General features: G+C 45.2%; 1 protein-coding gene across 5 annotated transcripts in view; it reads right to left on the reverse strand.

The window, feature by feature from the left end:
• The window catches only part of LOC122809699 (zinc finger CCCH domain-containing protein 13-like), a 1,891,555-nt gene that overhangs the window by 883,316 nt on the left and 986,085 nt on the right, over positions 1-22,154 (reverse strand). The window lies entirely within an intron of this gene.

Below are 22,154 nucleotides of genomic sequence, written 5' to 3' on the forward strand. Positions count from 1 at the left end.
TGCTAATGAAGAACTTTGCTTGACATAGATGGGTAGCCTGTTTCAGAGTATGGGAAGTCTCTGGGACAGGAATCTATCCTTCCAGCATGTCCTGTTTATTGTGGTGACAAGGTTTACGTCCCTAGAGCATGTAGCTCGGAGGGACTGGAATTTCTTTAGGCGTAGCATGTCCAACAGCTCTGGGTTTAAAGAACTCTAGCTCACTGACTACCTTGGGCATGAAGGAGGGGTTAGTTCTCAGTGTGACCCTGTCCCTATGAAAAATGGTGTAAGGTGAGCATGCCATTAAGGCTTGTAGCTCAGAAACCCTTCTGGCATAGGTAATAGCCACTAATAGTACTGTTTTCGAAGTACAAAACTGTAGAGAGGCTGTATTAGCTGGCTCGAAGGGGAGCTGAGTGAGTTTTTCCAGGATGAAGTTTAGGTCCCATGGAGGAGAGATAGGCTTCTTTGGTGGACTGATGTGCAAGACCTCCAAGGAAAAGTTTCACATGTAGCCTGGCTAACAAGGGAGGCTCTAGAGGTAAGCAGGCTGATAATGCAGAGAGATGCACTTTCACTGATGAATAGGAAAGTCCACCCTTTATAAGTTGACACACATATGGAGGACTAGGGGGGGGGGGTGTCAGTCTTGCAAGGGTCCCTTTCCTGTCGCAGATACCACTGAGTAAATCTTTCCCATTAAGCAAGGTATGATTTTCTAGTAGTGGGTTTCCTGGCCTCCCTCAGGACTGATAGCACGTCCTCTGAATTGTGGTGTCTGAATGGGTTAGTAATTCATCACCCACAGAGTCAGGAATAGCATTTGCAAGTGTAGGTGTAAGAGAGTTCCTTTGTCTTGTGTCAGAAGGTCCACCTTGTGGGGTAACTTGCAGTGACTGCCCTTGGCTAAATTGTGTAGAAGGGGGAACCAGTGCTGCCTTGGCCAGTAGGGAGTCACAAGCAAGATATTTGGGTTGTCCTTCCTGATTTTCAGGACTTTCTGAAGAGGGAAGGGGGGGGGGGGAGGCATAAAGGAACTTCCCCCTCAGGTGAAACTGAAGGAGTCTACTCTCCAGGCTTGGAGGAGTAAGTCTTTGTGCAGAAGGTCTGCAGCTGCCTGTTCTGGGTGAAGGCAAAAAGGTCTATTTGTGGAGTGCCCCACCGGTGGACTATGTCTAGGAAGACCGCCCTTGTCCAGCATTCATTCGTTTTGTGGAGAGGATGCTCTGCTCAGGAGGTCTGCTTGCTTGTTTGTCCTGCGAAGGGATGTAGCTGGCTTGTAGGGATAGGTTATGCTGGGATGCTAGGTCCCAAATTAGTAGTCTAGCCTGCACAATTGGTATGCCTTGGTACCTCCCTGTTTGTTGATGTACCACATAACAGTGGTATTGTCCGTCACTATCAGAAGAGGACCTGGTAGCAGTAGGGGTATGAAGGTCTGTAGAGCTAAAAGAACTGCTGTCATCTCCTCTACATTGATGTGCTTGGTTTTCTTGGGAGATTGCCACTGGGCTTGGACTCTGTAAGAGTACAAGGTGGCTCCCCAACCCAAGTCTGATGCATCTGCATGCAATATTTGTGTGGGTTGAGGGGACTGCAGTGGAAGCCCCGGGCTTGGATGTACTTGCTGGATCCACCAAATGATTTCCTTCTTTAAACAAGGAAGAAAGGGAATAACTTCTTCCAAGTGACTCTGGTGTTGTGACCAGATATTTTTGAGGTACCACTGCAGTTTTCGCATATGCATTTTGGCCAATGGTAGCATGGGAATGGTTGCTGCCATCAATCCCAGGAGTCGAAGGAACTGCTTTGCAGTGACTGTCTGGGAGAGCAAGACTTCCTGGAAGTGGGAAATTACAGATAGAACCTTGTTCTGTGGGAGAAAGGCTTTCATTCTTTTTGCATTGATTCTGCAACCTAGGAATATCTTGTCCTTGTCTGGGCTCAGGGAGAACTTCTTGAGGTTTGGGGTGAACCCTAGACTTTGTAGAAGGGACACAGTGAAGTGTAGATGTCTTAAGAGGGAATCTTCAGACTGCGCTAGGATAAGGATGTCGTCCAGATATGGGTAAATCTGGATTCCTTGGATCCTGCAGAAGGCAATGGCTGGAGCTAAGCACTTTGTAAACTCTCTTGCAGCAGTGGATAAATCAAAGGGCAAGGCCACAAACTGGAAGTGCGAGGATGGGCCAGAGACACACAGGAAACATCAGTGTAAGGCCCCAATGGGAATGTGCAGGCAAGCATCTTTTAGGTCCAAGGTGACCATGAAAGCATTTGAGGGTATGAGGGATAAGAGAGTGGGAAGTGACAGCATTTTGAAGGAAGGTACCGGCAGGTAAAGGTTTAGGAAGGCGAGAGCTCCAAAATGGGTCTCCAGGGACCTTCCTTTCGAGGGACCAGGAACAGACGTGAGTAGAATCCCTTTCCTTCTTGTCCTGTGGGAACAGGCTCGCTCTATTGTGCCTTGCTGTTGCAGGTCTGACAGAATTTGTGGAAGGAGATGGCATTTTTTTGGGGGGGAAATGGAATGCCCTTCCGGGGGGGGGGGGGGTATGTTTCCAGGATAAAAAGTATCCTTTTTGAATAATGGTCAATACCCATTGGTCTGTGGTGATTTTTTGCAAGAAAGGGAGACCGTGGGGTAAGGTGAGCTGAGAGGAGCAGATAGACAAGGTAGTCATGCTTTATTAGGACCTTCCCTATCCTGAAAGGGTTGTCTAGGCTGAGGAGGTGTGTCAGTGGGCCTGGATGAGGAATGTCTTCTAGTTCCTCTTCTTGGTCTGGAGGAGGAGGCAGCAGAATGCGGGTTTATTGCCTAACAAAGGTAGTCTTAGCCGGGTAGTTCCTATAAAATTTAGGTATAGGGGATACCAGGAAATGTTTGATATCCTGTGATTCTTTGCTTTTTTTCTTGCAGATTCTTAAATAGGTCTGCAGACTGGTTTCCAAAGAGGAAGTTGTGATCCAGGGGGGTGTCCAAGATTTTGGACCAAAGTCCTCTGGCAGATTCTGTAGTCTAAGCCAGGAATATCTCCTAAGGACAGATGCTGATGCTGCAGAGTGCGCAGAAGCTTCTGCAGCATCGTAGCTGCATCTTATGCAGTGTCTAGCCACCTGTAGTGCTAAGGACAATTTGGAGGAGATATCCGTTTTAATGGGACTGTCAGGAATTGAAGCCAGCATAGAGGTGGCTTGGGATACTACGTTCAGGGCATACCTGGTCATGTGTGTTTGACAGTTAATGGCTCTGAAGGCCAAAGCGGAGGAAATGTACACCTTCTTGCCTATCCTATCTATGGATTTGCTATCTTTATCTGTGGGCAATAGGAAATCAGAAGGTAACAACCTAGACTATCAGGGGCAGTGGCAATCACTGCTAGGTCTGCTAAGGGTGGCTTTGAGGAATTTTTCTTCCTCTGGCACCTTGTAGAAGTGGTCAGGGTGCTTAGGTGCAGGACGATGAGTCAGGTGTTCTAGAGGCTGCAGTAAAGGCATCCAAGTATGCAGGAAAAACAAGGAGTACAGCTGTAGGGGAAGGGGACTCCACTTGCAGCAGTTCAAATATCTTTTTTGGGTTTCTGTCAATTTTGAAGTATCCCATTTCAGATGGTCTTTCATTTTGGTGATGGTTTCACCAAATGTAATGACTTCAGGTGGGAGAATCGCCTTTCACAGAATTCTCATCAAGAGAATAATATTCCTTGGAGGAAGCAATCTGGGATGCGTAAGAGATGGATTAATCAGAGGAAGAGTAGGCAGATTCATGTTCTTCAAGGAGGGGAGCCATGGGAATGGAAGCAGCAGAGGGAGGCCTAAGGATTAGCAGAGGCAACATAGTTGTGGGTGCGGCTGAAGGCCTAAGGGCCATAAATGTCTGCATAAGAGAAGAGGTGAAGGCCTCCCAGTCTTTACAGCCTTCAGAAGCAGGTGTAATGTGCTTTGTTTTCTGCTTCGTTTTGGTTGGAGTCGGTCTAGAGCTGGGTTTGGCAGCGGCTGTATCAGAGGTCTGGTTCCCGGTCAAAGGAACCACCAAATCTGGTTCCCCCTCGACATCGACAGGCGTCTGTGTCTGAGAAAGCTCCGGGGACATGGCGGTCGTCAGCTGCGCAGTGGCCTCTGCGAGGGAGGTCGATGAGCACTCGGCAGATTCGTCGACTCCAACTCCTACTTTGGTACTTGGCTGGGCATCTGACTGCGAATCGGCAGACGATGAAGGCCTAGGCATCTTGGGCTTCTTACATGGAGGTTCTTGGGCGGCCTCCAAAGCAGAGTTGCCAGCTGCTTGAGGTGCGGGTTTTCTAAGTAAAGGTTTAAAGCTGCCACACGACTACGTAACGCCTTTAGGCACAAAAGATTTACAAATAGGGCAGACTTTATGGTCGTGTTCCCAGCCTAAGCAGAGAAGGCATTTATAATGGGGAATTTGGCGCCCGCACTGGCACTTGCCCTTTTCCCCTGACATCAGCTGAAAGCTACAACAACCAAGCCTAAGCAATGCGAAAGACTGGTAAAAAAATTAGAAATGCAAAAACCCAATGGGTTACTTATCTATAGTCGATCCGACGTCTGGAGAGCAACCGTAGGATGCAATGTCCCTGGTTTATGGCCCTACGTGTGATGTCCCAGGCAGCTGCAACAGCCAAGCTGAAGCTTTTGTATAGGAGTTGATGTACGAGTCGCCTGAAGGCAGGAAATCCCACACCAAAAATACTGCAACACAGGAATAGAAGGACATCTATGAGACTACTGCCAGAGAAAAGAAGTCCCTGCAGTATACCTTTAGCAACTCTGCCCTGGCCCAGGAATCTAACTTGTAGTACTTAGTAAAAGTGTTTATTGAAGACCAAGTAACTGCCTTGAGGAAAAGAACTACTGTCCACTCCTTTCCAAAAAGTCACAAAAGTAGCTACTGCTCTGGCACACTGAGCCTAGACTATCTGAGTACAGCTTTTACAAAACAGAATAGTCTGAAACAGCCATCTATAAACAGTTTTAGTTACCTTCCATTCTTGAAGAAAACAGAGTTGGTTCGATTTCCTAAAATCTTTGTCCTATCCAGGTGATATTTAACTGTAGGCATCAAAAGTATGAAGGATTCTATTCTTTCACCTCTGTTTTGAGGTTCAAGAGAGAACAGAGACAGATGAATGGTCTGGTTCAAAGTAAATTCAGAAAACACCATAGGTATAAAAGAATGGTTGTTTTTAAAGACTTGCCCTCTCTTTAGAAAAAATCAAAAAAGGTAGTGGAGACATTAGTGCCAGTAATTCAGAAACCTGTCTAGGTGAAGACAGAACAATGAGGCACAGCATAGTGTGTTCATAGGTTCATACTAGGCTATCTGCCCTAGGGCATTTATAAACCTAGCCAGAGTGTGTATGGCTTTCGCCACCCATATTAAATTAATTTTGCTATGCCCTTTTTCAAGGTTAGTATACTGTGCCTCTGTCTAACAGTGACACAGAAGTAATACCCGGGGTAATCCTACGATCTCCCATCCACTCATCAAGATTCCTCTTGAAGAGAGTCAATGAGGGACTCTGCCTAACCTGGACTGGGATTTTATTCCAGAGTGAAGGGAGCCTCTGGGTTATGAATCTGTCCCTCCAGCATGTCCTATTTATTTCAGTGCTGAGGTTCAAGTCCCTCGAGCGTGTAGCTCGATGGGATTTGGATTTTCTGAGGTGCAGCAAGTCCATTAATTCCGGGTTGGACATGGCTTTATACGTCAGGCACAGATCACCTCTGAGCAGGCGGTATGCCACTGAGTAGAGCTGGAGTTTCTTTATCCGAGCAGCATACGGCATCTGTTTGAGCCCCTTGATCCTCTTGGTGAGGTACTTTTGGGGTCTTTCCAGTTGCTGCAGGTGTCTGGTAAGGTACATCCCAAAAGGGGCATTGTACTCAATTATGGGCCTGATGAGGGATGAGTAAAGAGGCACGATGACCTCCCCTGATCTAGATGCGAATCCCTTCATGATTAGGTGGGCTATATAAAATGTTTTTCTAACCACTTTGGCCACGTGGTTGTCAAATGACAGATTGCTATCAACTTGGGTCCCCAGGTCCCTAATTACTTCTTCTGTACTTAATGGATTACCACCTATGTGGTAATTTGTGGGCACTTTGTTCACTGTTTTTGCCAAAGGGGATGACTATACACTTTTTGGCGTTTAGCTTGAGGCCATGGCTCTGGCACCAGTTGTCTGTTTCTATGAGGCTCTTTTGGCAGATGCTTGTGTCGGCTGGAGAGTCTATTATGGCGCCCAGTTTGCAGTCATCTGCGAACTTGGTCAGCCACAGTCCTTCCATGTTGGCCTGTACCCCTGAGAAATATATATCGAACAAGAGAGGTCCCAGGACTGAGCCTTGTGGGACGCCACTTGTAACTGGTTTGGAGTCTGACATGGCTCCAGCTATTCTAACCATGTGGGTTCTGTCCTTGAGCCAGTTTGCAACCCATCTAGTGACATAGGGGTTTATATTTAAGCTGGTGAGCTTACCTATAATGCCAGAGTGGGGTATTGTATCAAAGGCTTTTGCGAGGTCAAGGTAGGCTGTGTGGACCACCTTCCCCCTGTCAATGGCCTTGGTGACTGTTTCAAAGAAATCAACCAGATTCAAGAGGCAGGATCTGCCCTTAAAGCCGAACTGGGTAGGATCCAGTGTCTGCAGGTCCCCAATACCTTTATTTATAAGGTCCATGATGATCCTTTCCATAGCTTTGCAGCCCAAGCTAGTGAGACTTATGGGGCGATAGTTTCCAGGATCCGTTGAGGCACCACCTGTGTGGAGAGGGACCACTGTTGCTGTACGCCACTCTTTGTGTACATATCCTGTAGTAAGGCTGAGATTGAACAGTAGTTTCAGGTTTGGGTTTAGCTCTTCTTTGAGTTTAGGATGCAGCCCGGGACACCGTCTGATCCCATTGATGCTGTGTTTCTTGCTTTGGAAAGGGCAGCTCTTACAGTGTGTGTAAAAAAAAAAAAAAAAAAAAAAGTAATGTTCTTACCATAACGTTCCATCTGTGTTGTTGATCTTCATTCATTCTTGACTGTTGGGTTCAGGTTCAGACCCTCAGAACCAACTTGGCCATTATACCAAGCACGCACCAGCCAGAAACTCTCAAGCCAAGGCTACCCATACTGCCTCTCTTCCCTTCCCCTCAGATCGAATTCTCCCCATAAAGTAGAAGATTATGGAAGCTTTGTTTAAGCAACAACCCTACTAGGATCCCAGGACTAGTTCAAAACTTTCAGGAGTCTTTTGGAGGGGGTAGGAGGGTGGGATGTCAAAAATGAATGAAGATCGGCAACAGATGGAACGTTATGGTATGAACATAACTTATTTATCTGATGTTGTCAATCTTCATTCATTCTTGACTGTTAGGACAGAGTCCCTAACTACATTAGACCTTGGGAAGCTCTAGGGAAGGATATTCCTGAGCACCATAGAACCAAAGGATGCTCCTCCCCTGGAGACCATATCCAATTTATAATGAGTGGTAAAGGTATGGGGGGTAGCCCAAGTTGCAGCTGCACATATGACATCCACAGAAGCTCTGGAATGAAAGGCTGCTGAAGTGGAAACATATCTGGTAGAAGTGTCTGGAAAACCTGATGGTGTAATTTGCAATGAGGGAAAGTGTATTGAGAGATTCTTGGTCTTTTTTAGATGAATTATTTCATAAAAAAGATGGATTGTCTAACTGTATAGTTGTCACATGATGTTGAAGGCCTTTACACAAATATACCACACACGGAGGAATTTCAGTTCTTTAGATTGTTTCTTAACAAATTGTTAGAAAAATATGTATTAACATATGTGTGCAATGCTTATTCTAATAAGGGAAGATTAACACGTTTTTATTCTATATGCAGCATTAGTTTTATTTGAGACTGAAAATGTGCTTTTCTGAAATTGTGCTTTGACACTGCAAGATGCACTCTGACCTAGTTTGCTAGCAGAGCAAAATACATGTTTATGCCTTGGAAATGTACTGGAAAGCAGGTGATTTTCTGCTAGGTCAGGAAATTAAAAGGAGAATAATAATAATTTCTGTAGATCCATTCATTATAGACAACAAGCTCTGTTCGAGTTGATGAAAAAGTGCACAAAGCTGCAAGATAGATAGATATAAAGAACAATAAACTGCTTCAGAAATCTGTATTTGCATTGTGCTTAAATTAGCCATAGTACCTAGACTTGTAACATCACATAGCAAGAAAGTTATAATTGACCAGTGGTCATCAAGGCCATCCCGTTTACTGAAAAATCTTTTTTAAACTTTGGGCAATGTCTTGAAAGAAAGGTATAATAACTGTGACACTTCCTGATTTAGTCAGACAAACTCTAACTGCATTTTTTGTCTCCTTGCGCAAGAATAAAGATACCTGAACTGAACCTTATGCTTTTGGTCTTTTTAAAGTATTTTTCTCTAACATTTTTTGGTCCTTTGGAGCCGGAATCCCTCATTTAGCCTGGGATCAGATGGGAGAGGTGGCATGAAACTGCGCAGGGAAGATACCACATCGTTTCTTCTTCATTGAAAGACCTCCGACTGAACTGTTGTGCAAAAGAGGCCAGCCACTTTTCTGATCTACGACTGAAGGCGGGTTCCATTTGAATAGTGAGTGACCAATCGCTGAGGCTCAGGTAAGGTGAATCTACTTTTTTCCGTTTTAGATCAGGGACATGATTGTATTTGTTCTGTGAGAATTTTTAATTCAGGGACAGAAATATTGCTATCTTGTCATAGATCAGGGAAACAGAATAAGTAGGCAGGTAGTCTGAAGAGACTGTAAACACTTGGTGGTACCACATTAAAAACAAAAGGGTTACGTAACATTTAAAAGGTTAGAACAAAATGGGTAATACGTGCACAAAAACAAAGAGACCCCAAAGCCTACCGTTAACCGAAGACGCAAAATATATGCAATCACAGCGCGCCGATAACGTTAAATATTATACTAAATGGGTTAATAAATATGAATTTGATGGGAAACTAGAAAGATCCTCGCTTATCAAACTTATTAGACAGTTAAAATACGATTCTAAAGGTCGGGTTAAAAAACAGCGTAAACTAGGAGTTCCTCAGGCACACAGGTGGATTGAGGAAGCAAACCGAAGAGAACAAAAGAATAAAAATTCAAAAGCAATGTTTCTAGACAGAGGATAACTTTTAGTTATGTACTCACCATAACTTTAGATGTTTGGGATCCATCTCGCCTACATTCTGTACTGATGGGCTCGGAGCCGACCCTCAGCTAGGACTCGGCACGCTATGCTATAGAGCGAAGCCTCTTATTGGCTGAGCTATTCTCTATCCCAGGATGCACCACCACTAATCCCCCAGATCTTGTTTGTCCGCATTCATGCACACACACATAACTTGTTTATATAACATTGCCAGATATTTCAAGATGAAACAATAGAATTCGGACCGTCCGATCTCTTCTGATCTCCAAGGCAGGGGGAAGGAGGGTGGGTTATTAGAATGAGCGAGATGGATCCCAAACATCTAAAGTTATGGTGAGTACATAACTAAAAGATGTTATGTGATCCTATCTCGCCTACATTCTGTACTGATGGGACAGCGTCCCTAGCACCTAAATCCTGGGTGGCTCACTGGAAAACACTCCTGAGCACTGTGGAACCAAATGAAGCTCCCGAGATGCCACATCCAATTTGTAGTGGGAAATGAAAGTGTGGGGAAGACCACGTAGCCGCAGCACAAATGTCACTAATGGCAAGCTTAGAATGGAATGCTATTGAAGTAGCCATAGCTCTTGTAGAGTGAGCTTTGACAGAGGTCGTAAGCTCTTTATTAGAAGAGGAATAAGCTTGACTAATACAGTCCCTGATCCATTTGGCAATAGTGATCTTTGTGACGGCTTTGCCCAATTTATTATCCGAAAAGGACACAAACAATTGATCTGTTTTCCTTGTTTGTTTGGTCCTGTTTAAATAAAAACGCAATTGCCTGTGGACATCCAATGTGTGGAATATGTATTCCGCTTTGTTTGAGTACTTTGGAAAGAAAACTGGAAGTTCTAATGACTGTTGTAGGCAAAAACTGGAACAAACTTTAGGGACAAAGGATGGATTAGGCCTGAGAGATACTCCATCTTTGTGAAAAACCAGGTACAGTGGTTTTACAGATAGAGCTTGAAGCTCTGAAACCCTTCTGGCAGAAGTAATCGCGATCAGAAAAGCAGTTTTCCAAGATAGAAATTTCAAATCACATGTTGCTGCTGGTTCGAAGGGGGAGGAGGTTAAGGCATGTAACACCACATCGAGATCCCACGGAGGAGCAGGAGGAGAAATCGGAGGTCGTAAAAGCGCAGCACCTTTCATGAAGGTTTTACACAATCTGTTGCTCATTAAAGGTGGGTTTATAGATTCATGAAAATTGGAAATAGCTGCCAATTGGACCTTGATGGTAGAGACTGAAGAACCTTGATTGAATAGGGAAGTTAGAAATTTTAGGACTTCCGATACAGGAATAGTGATGGGATCCAGACCCCGGAGTTGAGCCCAAATAGCAAATCTCTTCCATTTGCTAGTATACAATTTCTTAGTGGCAGACTTGTGGGCCGAAGATAAGATATGTATGACTTCCGGGTCTAAGGTATGATTCCTGACTATAGTCGGAAGAGGAGGAGCCAAGCTGTTAACTTCAAAGTGTGAAGGGACTGGTGGAGTAGTCCAGACTGATGAATTAATAGGTCTGGGATCTGATCCAGGAACCATGGATTGTCCAGTGCATATTTCCGAAGATAGGGGAACCATACCTGACGAGGCCAGTAAGGAGCAACTAAGATCATTTTGCTCCCTAAGTGAGACGCCTTTTGGATCACTCTGGGAAGGAGGGGAACTGGGGGGAAGGCGTATAGCAAGCCGGTGGGCCAAGGATGGGCTAGTGCGTCCATAGGGCTCTCCCCCGGAGCTGGAGTGAGGGAGAAGAACTTTTTGCACTTCGCGTTCAGCGGGGTTGCGAAAAGGTCGCAACAAGGAATTCCCCATTTGCTGAAAATCTGAGTTGCCACTGTATTGTTCAGAGACCACTCGTGAGGAGAGAGGATAGTTCTGCTCAGTCTGTCGGCTATCACATTGGATTTGCCAGGGATACGAGTTGCTATCAGAAAACGTCTGGTCGCCACTGCCCATTCCCATACTCTCATGGCCTCTCTGCAAAGAGGGTAGGATCTGGTTCCTCCCTGCTTGTTCAGGTACCAGACCACTGACATGTTGTCGGAGTGAACGGCAATCATGCCCTGAGGGAGGTAATCGTGGAGGGCTTGTAGAGAGAGAAGCACCGCCCTCATTTCCAAAATGTTGATATGAAGAAGACTCTCTTCTGAATGCCATTTGCCTTGGACTGACCTGCCCAGGAAATGCCCCCCCCCCATCTGGGAGGCGTCCGCAGTCAAAGTGGCCATAGGAGGAGGTGGAACGTAGGGTCGACCCCGATCCAGATTGGAGGGCACCAGCCACCAGCGAAGGTCCCGTTTGCAGGTTTCCGTGATCCGTATGAGGTGACTGAGAGGGAGATCCTGAAAGGACCACTGTGTCGAAAGAAGCCACTGGAGAATTCTCATATGCAACCTTGCTAGGGGGACTAGAAGAACAGTGGCAGACATAGATCCCAATAGCTGCAGGACCATTCTGGCTGGAGCTTTGGATCTGAGAAGCAAGGCTCGAACTTGAGCCTGTATGGTTTTGTATCCTTTCTGTAGGAAGATAGACCCGCATTCGGTTTGAGTCTATCTCTACTCCGATGAATCTTATGCGTTGAGATGGCAGCAACACAGACTTTGGCCAATTGAAGGTGATTCCAAGGGAAGTGCCCAGTGATATTGTGGCTTGTAGGTTCTGCAATAGTAGACACCTGGAGGTGGCAGTTAGGAGCCAGTCGTCCAGATACGGAAACACCTGGAATCCTAGACTCCTCAGGTGAGCAGTCACGACCGCCAAACATTTGGTGAACACCCTGGGGGCTGTGGTGAGACCAAAGGGCAGGGCGTGGAACTGAAAATGACTGTCTCCTACTCTGAAGCGCAAATGTCTCCTGGATGCCTGATCTACCATGATGTGGTAATAGGCATCCTTGAGATCTATGGAGCACATCCAAACACCTTTCTCCAGCAGTGGGAGAATGGATTGTAAGGTGACCATTTGGAACTTGGACTTTTTGACTGAACGATTTAGAATGCTGAGATCCAAAATGGGCCTCAAGTCCCCGGTCTTTTTTGACACCAAAAAGAATCTTGAGTAAGTCCCTAACCCAATCTGGTCTGCGGGGACCGGTTGGATGACTCCTTTTTGAAGCAGCTTTGAGACTTCTAAGGCTGCAATTTCCCGTTGACTGGGTGGCGGGTCCGGGATTTTCTTGGACGGAGGTGGGGAGTGAGAAAAGGGGATGGCGTAACCTCCGGCGATAATTCGAAGCACCCATCGGTCCTGAGTGATACCTTCCCAGGCTTTTAGGTGCCTCGAAAAACGACCCCCGACTGGCTCCGGAGCTGCACAGTCGGGCAATCCCTCAGGGATTGTGAAAGGCTGAAGAGCCACGAAAGGACTCGAGGTCTCCAGTGTTGCGGGGGCCTCTGCCGCCTCTGGGACGGAATCTTCCAGAAAAATTTCCCCCTCCTCTGCCTCTAGAAGGGGGATCGTCCTACTGTGAGGGATAAGACTTCTGGGATCTACGGAACCACATTTTCCCTCCTCTTTTAGCCTTGGGATAAGGCCGAAAGGGAGTGGAAAATCGTGCCCCTACGGCAGTCAAAGTCTTACCTTCTTGCTCGCAGCGGGTCAATGTGTCCTTTACCTTGGGTCCAAACAAAGAGGACCCATCAAAGGGAGCGTCGGCAAAGGAAGACTTAAAGGCTTCCGCAAAATGACACAGGCGGAGCCAGGCTTGCCTCCGTAGAGCAATACCGCACCCGCCGCTCTAGTCGCCCCCTCGGCCGCATATGAAATGAGCCTCATGGACGAGTTAGATATCGATGACAGCGTAGCCAACTGAGAGCCAACCGTCTGGGCCAGCTGCTCAGGTAGGTTACCCAAGAGGGTATCTGAAAGCTCCTTGATCAGATCCCTCTGAAACCTGGTGAAGTGCGTTAAATAGTTCAGGGACCTTAAGGTAAAGGCCGCTGAACTGAGGGTGCGCTTCGTTGGGTAGCAGATGCCACCACCAAGGCATCTACAGCCACACCTTTTGTCAAAAACTCCTTCTCTGGGGGTGCTGATAGGAACTTATTTGGGCGAGCAGGCACCGGTTCCACAGAGTCTGGATGTTCCCACGCCCTTCGACAGATCAAATCTAGGAGCTCGTCGAAGGGCGGAGACACCCAGGAGGCGGAGGGCTGAGCCCCGAAGGCCTTAAGGAACACCGACTCATCAGCAGAAGGGGGTTTGGAATGCCAGCCGCCTCGTTGTTTGAGGGCTTCCAAGATGTCTGCAAAGGAGACATCATCTGAGGACGACTTAGGGGACCCCTCTGCATCATCAAGATCAGTGTCTGACGTGAGAGACTCATCGGGGGAGTGAACGTGCTTCCTCTTGCACGATCTTTTCCTTGGGGGTTCCTCTGAAGAAGCTTCAGAGGGACCTCCAGGAGGGGGGGGGGGAACCCCCAGTGGGGGTGACCTCAGGCCCCGGGGCTCGGCTGTCTAAGGACAGGGGGACTGCCAAAGACCCAGTCTCCATATGTAGGGAAGGTGTTGGTGAGACCATGGAGGTAGCCAAAGAAGATTTGGCTAACGCACTCCTCATGGCCCTGAAGGCCGGACCACCAGAATCCTGGGAAGGTCCAACCCCCATGGCCACAACAGTAGACGGTACCCCGCAGCCGACGCACCGAGAGGAAGGCTTGGAACCGAAAACATCAGTCCCGGCGCCCCGGGCCGACAGAGGAGGTCCGTGATCGAACTCCGACTCGAGCCGGGTTGGAGTAAGTCGGGCCGACCGAAAACCTCCATCGGCTCCACCAGCACCGGCTCCAACGGTGCCGAGGCTGTTGGAGGAGGAACCATAACTACAGGGTGGGCCATCGGCTCCGAAGCCGAATGGGCTGGAGCCGAAACTAATTTTTGGAACACAGGAGACTGAAACAGTCTTAGGAGCACCCTGTCGATGTCCGAATCAGACATCTTGGAAGATCTAAATGAAACCGATCGGGTCCAAACCGACTTCTCCATCGGCTCCAAAGGACTGGGGGACCAGCTCCGAATGGACTCAACCAATATCGGTGCCGAGGGAGATCCCAAAACAATTTCCCTCGGTGCCGGGGAGGGCTTCGCCAAGGGGAAGAGTCTGAGCCGGCAACCCTCATCGGCTCCAAAATCAGTGGAGCCGATGAAGGTGACCCGCCTCTCGAAGCCCCAGTCATCGGCTCTGAAACCAGAGGAGTCGAGACTGGGGGCATCGAGGCAGACCGTTCCGCCCTCGGCTCTGAAGTCCGTGGAGCCGATGGAGAAGCCTGCCTGGATTTCTTAGTAGTCGGTTCCGACGGGCTGGTCGGAGCCGACGCTTTCTTTTTCTTAGTTGGAGAGGATGAGGAAGATAAGGCCTCCTCGAAGGAGGGTTTAATCAGCCCTTTCAGGATTAATTTATTCTTCCTCTCTTGGAGGACCCTAGAGGAAAAGGCATGACACACGCCGCAGGACTCCTGTAAGTGCTTGGCGTCTAAACAGTATACGCACGAGGAGTGATCATCAGTTATAGACATTTTATAACTGTACCTCGTGCACTTCTTGAACCCTGAGGGTCTATGTTCTTTAGACATAATGTCTCTGAAACAGTCACTATAAAAGTGGACAAAATCAGTATTTAGTCAGAAAAAAAGAGATTTTAAACAATAAAAGGTTTTTTTTTTTTTACGATAACTACCAGTACAATACAATTATCACAAACAGTAAAGAAGAGGGCCAAGAACCCTCTAACTTAAACAGGAACTTGACCTCCTTAAAAAAATAGAAACTTGCTAATGAATAGGGGAAGGCCCCTCTAACTTAAACGGGAAACCTTTCCCTAAACAAACAAACAAATTTACCACAAATTTATCTCAAAAAACACTCGTACAACAACAATAGCTGTTAAAACAGCTTTTGGGTAAGAAATAGAGAATTTCCTTACCGGAAACTTTAGAAAAAAACAGCACTTAGCTCAGCCAAGTTTGAGACCACGTCCTAGCTTGTAAGCGGCAAACGAGATCTGGGGGATTAGTGGTGGTGCATCCTGGGATAGAGAATAGCTCAGCCAATAAGAGGCTTCGCTCTATAGCACAGTGTGCCGAGTCTGAGCCGAGGGTTGGCTCCGAGCCCATCAGTACAGAATGTAGGCGAGATGGGATCACATAACATCTTGGTTATAGCATCGGCCCCTCCGCCCACTCCGGTTTCGGTTCCCTTACCAGAATATGAAGCAAAAGAACAAACTGACCCACCTCCACGATATCCAGTTGTTCCTATAAAACCACTACCATTTGTTAGAGATCCTACCGAGACTAGGTCTCGGAACACGTAATTTAAAAGGGGATATTGAATTATATCAAATGAATGGAAATTCACGGGCTATAAGTGAAGAAGAGATATGCCCACTCATAGAAGTACCAAATCCTCAGGCAGGACAAGAAGGGCAGAACCCAACTCTATTAGTATACAGACCATGGACACCGGAAGATGTCTGGAAAGCCACAGAGGGAATCCCCCATCCAAAACTTAATTTTAGAAAGTTCTTAGAAGACTTACAGGGCATGAGATTAAGTTATCACTTAAACGGAGAGGAAGTAGAAAAAGTAGTCAGACAAATAGTAGGTCCAGATTGGCACATGATCAGTGGCAAATGGAATCCCCGTGACGCTGCACTTAGGCCCTTCCCACATAGCAGCGGAGAATTAGACAACAGAGTGAAAGGTCTGACGGACCGAATTTCTGAGAAATGGAAATCTAGGGCAGACTGGACTTGCATTAATCAATGCATCCAACAAGAAAGTGAAACTGTTGAGAGATATTTTTCCAGATTATTGGAATGTTTTAACCATCACTATGGAATGCAAGTGCCTGAAGATCAGACACAAGATTCCCCATATGAGCAGCAGTTAAAGAATGCATTTTTGAAAGGCAGTATTGCACCCATAAGTAGTTTTATTACTAAACACATGGTAGACCATCGTACAAGCAGATTACAATCACTGCTTGAATATGCTAGACATGCCGAAAGGCATTTTAACAACAAAGAAAAAGAAAGCCCAAGTATTTGCTGTAGAAGATGGAGAAGTTTATTTAGTACAGTCCGGACAAAAGGGCAAAAAGAATGCCCAGGGAAATGAACAATCTGATCAGCGATCAGAGGACTTTGAAGGGAGAAAGAAAAGAGGTGAGTGCTTCAGATGCGGGAAAAAAGGACACATGGCAAGGGACTGCAGGAAAAATAAGAAGGCAGCAGTGAAAGACAAAAACGATGAAGGTGAGGACTGACTATATGAAAGTCAGGAATCACTAGATAGGAATAATAGAGAAAAGACAAATGACAATGTGATAGAAGGAGCAGAGAATGTGATAATAGAGGAAATGCAGGAAGCTACCGAAAAAACTAAATATTACACCTAGCCTTATTGAGTTTAGAACTCTATTTGGCTGACACAAAACCAGAAGTGACACTACTGGTAGAAGGGAGGGAAGTCAAATTTGTGTGTGTGATTCAGGGGCATCACGAACCCTAGTACACCCCTCCAAACTACCAGAAAATTCAGAATCACATGACTTTATACTAGTAAAAGCAGCTAATGAACAGCTGTATAGGGAGCTTCTCTCCCATAACATTACAATAACAGATCCTGTTTCGGGATTAACCCAGAAAAGCAAAACTGTTGTTTCTGCAAAATGCCCAGTGAACCTTTTGGGCAGGGATCTTATGCAACTATTAGGCATAGCAGTAGCTCCAACCATGCAGGGTATGGAAGCACAGCGACAGACCAATACTTTTGCAGTGCAAACGGAAGGTGAGACATTTTACTGGTACAGCCAGGACTTAGTTACAACTGGCCCTGGAGCAGTAACTGAAGAGTTAATGATTGTAGCTATCAGTAAGTTCCCTTCCCTTTGCATTGACATACAACACCTGTTGCACTGTACTCTGTATTATTGTAATACACCAGGACCTGACAAAGAATACGAACAAGAATTGTTTAAAAATCATGCAAACAGATTAGTACTGTGCAATTTGTACTGGGACATGAAAGGGAACAGTGTAGTTAGCTGTTCATTACCCCAGGAGTTCTTTTCACTTTACAAATCGAATCTAATACCACGTTAGTTTAACTAAAGAGGAAGATTTAAAATGGATAGACCTAGGAGAAAAAAAGTCACAAAATTGGAAAAACAGACAGAATCAGAACTGTCAAAACAGGGAATACAAAGACAAACTAAACTGGATAACACAAACACATCCAGCTGTACACTTGCAGTCCAGCAAAGACAGCTGAGAAGCCCTCTTATTGGAAGAAAAAGCTTTGTTAGACATACCAGAAACTCTCTGTTCAACATGAAAATCAGACGTAGGACTTATTCGCACAGCAGGACCAGTTACTATCACGCCAAAGTCAGCATTCAGACCACAAAAGAGACAGTACCCCTTGAGAAAAGATGCAGAGGCAGGTATTAAACCTATCATAGCAGCTTTGCTTAAGGGAATACTGGTGGAATCTCCCGATTCGCCATGTAATACACCCTTATTCCCAGTTAGAAAAGCAAATGGAGAATGGCGTATGGTCCAAGATTTACAAGTTGTAAATGACGCAGTAATACCAAGAGCACCTACGGTGCCTGATCCACATACCTTGTTGAATGATTTAAAACCTCAACAAAAGTACTTTTCTGTGGTAGATATCAGCAATGCGTTCTTTTCGATACCGATACACCCTGACAGCCAGTATTGGTTTGCATTTACATTTCAGGGGAAGAGGTATACATATACGTGACTATCACAGGGTTATAGTGAAAGTCCAACAATATTCTCACAAGAGATGGCAAGTAATTTAGCGGGATTTATCCCACCGAGAGGTAGCCAAATTTTACTTTATGTTGATGACATCCTACTGGCCGCCCCTACTCAGGAAGATTGTAAGGAAGATAATATAGCATTATTAAAATTTCTAGCAGTTGAAGGACACAAAGCAAGCAAAAATAAATTGCAGCTTTGGAGAAAACAAGTGAAATACCTTGGATATGTACTATCCAAAGATGGCAGAAGATTAGATGAGGACAGAAAAGTAGCGATCTTACAAGCACCAAAATCCACAACCAAGAAGGAAATTATGTCCTTCCTGGGTAGGACTAATTTTTGTCGGAGCTGGATCCCTAACTGCTTTGGAATCTGCACCTTTAACCGACCTAATTTTTTAAGAAGCCCATGGCAGCACAAGATTTAATACAGTGGACACCAGAAGCAGAATTAACTTTCAGCAAGCTGAAACAATTAATAGCATCATCATCAGTTTTAGGATTACCAAATTATCTCACATGTTTTTTCCAAACTGTAGATTGCAAGCAAGGTTATATGACATCAGTACTGACTCAACAGCATGGGGACAAAACGCCCCATTGCTTATTATTCATCACAACTGAACCCAGTGGCGCGGTCTCTACCCCACTGTGTACAAGCAGTAGTTGCAGCTGCAATGGCAGTGCAGGCTTCAGCCTCAGTAGTGTTATTCCACCCTCACACATTGAGAGTGCCTCATGCAGTCACAATCATTTTACTGCAAGAAAAAATAGCATATCTTTCCCCCTGCTAGGCATCTTTCTTGTATGACTATATTGCTGAGCCAACCTAACATGACAGTTGAACGATGTACTACTTTGAATCCGTCTACCTTGCTCCCAACTTCTGTGGATGGCACACCCCATAACTGCCTGCAGGTAATTGAGCAAAAGAGACTGCCTAGAAAAGAGCTCACGGATGCTCCCTTGGATGATGCCGAGGTGACATATGTGGATGGCTCATGCAAAAGGAGTCCTACAGGACAGAACCTAACAGGTTATGCAGTAGTTTCTGATACTGAGATTGTAGAAGCGAAACCTCTACCACATAACTTATCTGCACAAGCAGCAGAGTTGAGTGCCTTGACATGGGCATGTACCTTAGCAAAGGGTAAAAGCGTAAACATACAGACAGCCAGTATGCTTTTTCTACTGTACATGTTTTTGCACAACAGTGGAAGAATCGAGGAATGGTGACATCTACTGGCAAACCGATTAACCATGCACAGTTTATTTTAGATTTGTTCGATTCTATTCAGTTGCCTCAGAAAGTAGCTATTTGTAATTGCATAGCTCATACAAAACAACAAGATAGGATTTCAAAAGGCAATGCAAGAGCTGACACAGCTGCAAAGCAAGCAGCCTCAGAAGCATTTCTTTTGAACGAGGAATTACAACCTTCTGAGATTTTAGACTTAGAAATGTTGAAAACAATGCAGACACTTACTACACAGGCTGAAAAACAAAAATGGAAAAGACGAGGAGCAATTCTCAAGGAAGGGCTGTACATCTCCAAAGAGGGAAAACCAATATTACAGTCTAACGTATTTAGATATGCAGCTTTGTTGAGCCATGGGCAGAGCCATGTCTCAACAGGGGGGATGGTACAGTTAGTGAATCGGGTGTTCGCTACGTATGGGTTTTCAAACTACACTAAAAATTTTGCCTGTCATGTCACACTTGTAATAAACATCATGCACAAGGAGCATTAAAGCCCAAGCAAGGGAGTTTCCTTACACCACCGTATCAGTTTCATACCATCTGTATGGATTTCATAGAATTGAACAAATGTGAAAACAAAAAGTACTGCCTTGTCATTGTGGACATGTTCTCCAAATGGGTGGAGGCCTTTCCGACTAGTAAACCGGATGCAACCACTGTTGCAAAGACCCTAGTTAAAGAGATTATTCCTAGATTTGGCATACCGGAAAGGAAATACAGTGACAATGGTACACATTTCGTTAACCAAACTATACAACAGCTAAGTCAGTACTTTGGGATTTCTTTAAAACATCACTGTGCATATCACCCTCAATCTGCAGGGTTGGTAGAAAGGCACAATGGAGTTTTAAAGAATAAGCTTAAGAAGCTTATAGCAGAAACACAAAAGAATTGGGTATACTGTTTGCCCCTGGCACTGTTGAGCATGAGAACTGTTCCGAATGCAAAAGGATTGACACCTTTCGAAAAGATTTTCTGAAGAGCTTATTATATACCTCAGTGGAAACCTCTCATGCCTGCAGACCAGGAAGCAGATTGGACACTTGCAGATTACATGAGGAATATGCTAAATAACAAACATCTTTTACAGTTTAATTTTGTTTCAGATAAAGACCAAACTAACCCCTCCGAAGTAGCAGTAGCCCCAGGCACTTGGGTCTGGGTGAAGACAATCAAAAAGAAGAATTGGACGACACCAAAGTGGGAAGGTCCATATCAAGTACTGCTGAGCACGCCCACAGCAGTCAAGATTGCGGAACGTTCATCTTGGATTCATTTGACACACTGTAAACTAGTCAAAAACTCTGAACTTGATAAAACTTTTGCTAACACACAGCAGCAGTAAAATGACGACAAGACCTAGAGACAATAGAAATACTGAATGATTTCAGCAGTATATTCAGCAGTGTTGCATAATCATCTTAATAACTACATTGGTGACAATGTTCTTTTTGCTGTGGCCTTTCTTTTCTTCAGCCACACCAGCTAGACTGAACAAATGTGATTCAACACTCAGACTGGCATCCAAACTTTAACACTTAACAAGCAATCAAATGTGTATGCTGAGACTTTTAATATTTCAAATTGTTGGATTTGCACAGCTATACCAACAGCATACGGGGGATTATGGATGGCTGCTGTCCCCCTAGGGGTTAATGAGACCTGGGAAAACTTGATTTTTGAGACTACACCTGTGAAATCTAGAGACAAAATTGCATTATTTCTGCCTGTTACACAAACAGGAATTGTATGCTTTTTTAAGAATGACACGATTCAAGTAGGATGGAGTAGATGCAATGTGACTGTTTCTTATAAATGTTATATTAAACCTAAAAATGCTAAAAATACAGAAACAATTTGTGATGCAGATTATGACTCGTACTTTGAGTCCTTGCATAAAACGGTCAGTGATATACAACATAATCCTATTCTTTTAAAGCAACCGTCTATTATAGATAAGAAAATGTTTCATGCAGGGAAGGTGTATATCAATACTAAGGTAGAAAAAGTACAGTTTTGTACCTACCATAAATGTAGATGTTCGAAGTTCCACATTGCTGCAGTCCTTACATATGGGTAGTCCGCTGTCCTCGGTCGGCCCGAATACCAAAGTATTAGGCTGACGTCGGTCAAGGCGCTTAAAACTGACATCAGGACGTCAGGGTACAAAAGCGCATGACCGACGTCATTTCCTCAGTCTTTTCTTGCCCCAGATGTCAGAAGGCCCTAACAAGAAAGGCCAAAGCCAAAAAACCAGCAAAACCTAACCAACCACCCGTGCACTAACCATATTTACAATATGTACAACACAAACCACACCACCACCTTCAACAACAGAGGGGAAGGAGGGAGGGAAAATTGGACTGCAGCAATGTGGATCTTCGAACATCTACATTTATGGTAGGTACAAAACTGTACTATGTTCTTCATCTCACATTGCTGCAGTCCTTACATATGGGTAGAATCCCAAAGCAGAGGTAAGGGAGGATGGCAAAACTATAAAGTATTAGGAGCTGCCAACATGCCCTGTAAAATTGCAGTGGCAAATCCAGCCCTAGATTTAGAGTAAAGTGGAAGGTGGTAATGCTTAGAGAAAGTATGCACTGAACTCCAAGTAGCTGCTTCCAAAATATCTTTAGTAGCCACCCCCCTTAAAAAAGCTGTAGAAGTGGCAGTAGCCCTAGTGGAATGAGGCCTAATCCCAGCTGGAATCTCCTTACCATGATGGGAATAACAGAAAGCAATACAAAAACCAATCCACTTAGAAATAGTTTGTTTTGAAACAGGTTTGCCCTGAGAACCCAAAGCAAAAGAAACAAACAACTGCTGAGACTGCCTGAACCCTTTAGTTCGGCTCAAATAATATTGCAACTGTCTGTGTATATCCAAAGTGTGCAAAATCCT

Source organism: Protopterus annectens, chromosome 1.part1, assembly GCF_019279795.1.
Source record: "Protopterus annectens isolate FY-2018-M chromosome 1.part1, PAN1.0, whole genome shotgun sequence".
NCBI lineage: Eukaryota > Metazoa > Chordata > Ceratodontiformes > Protopteridae > Protopterus > Protopterus annectens.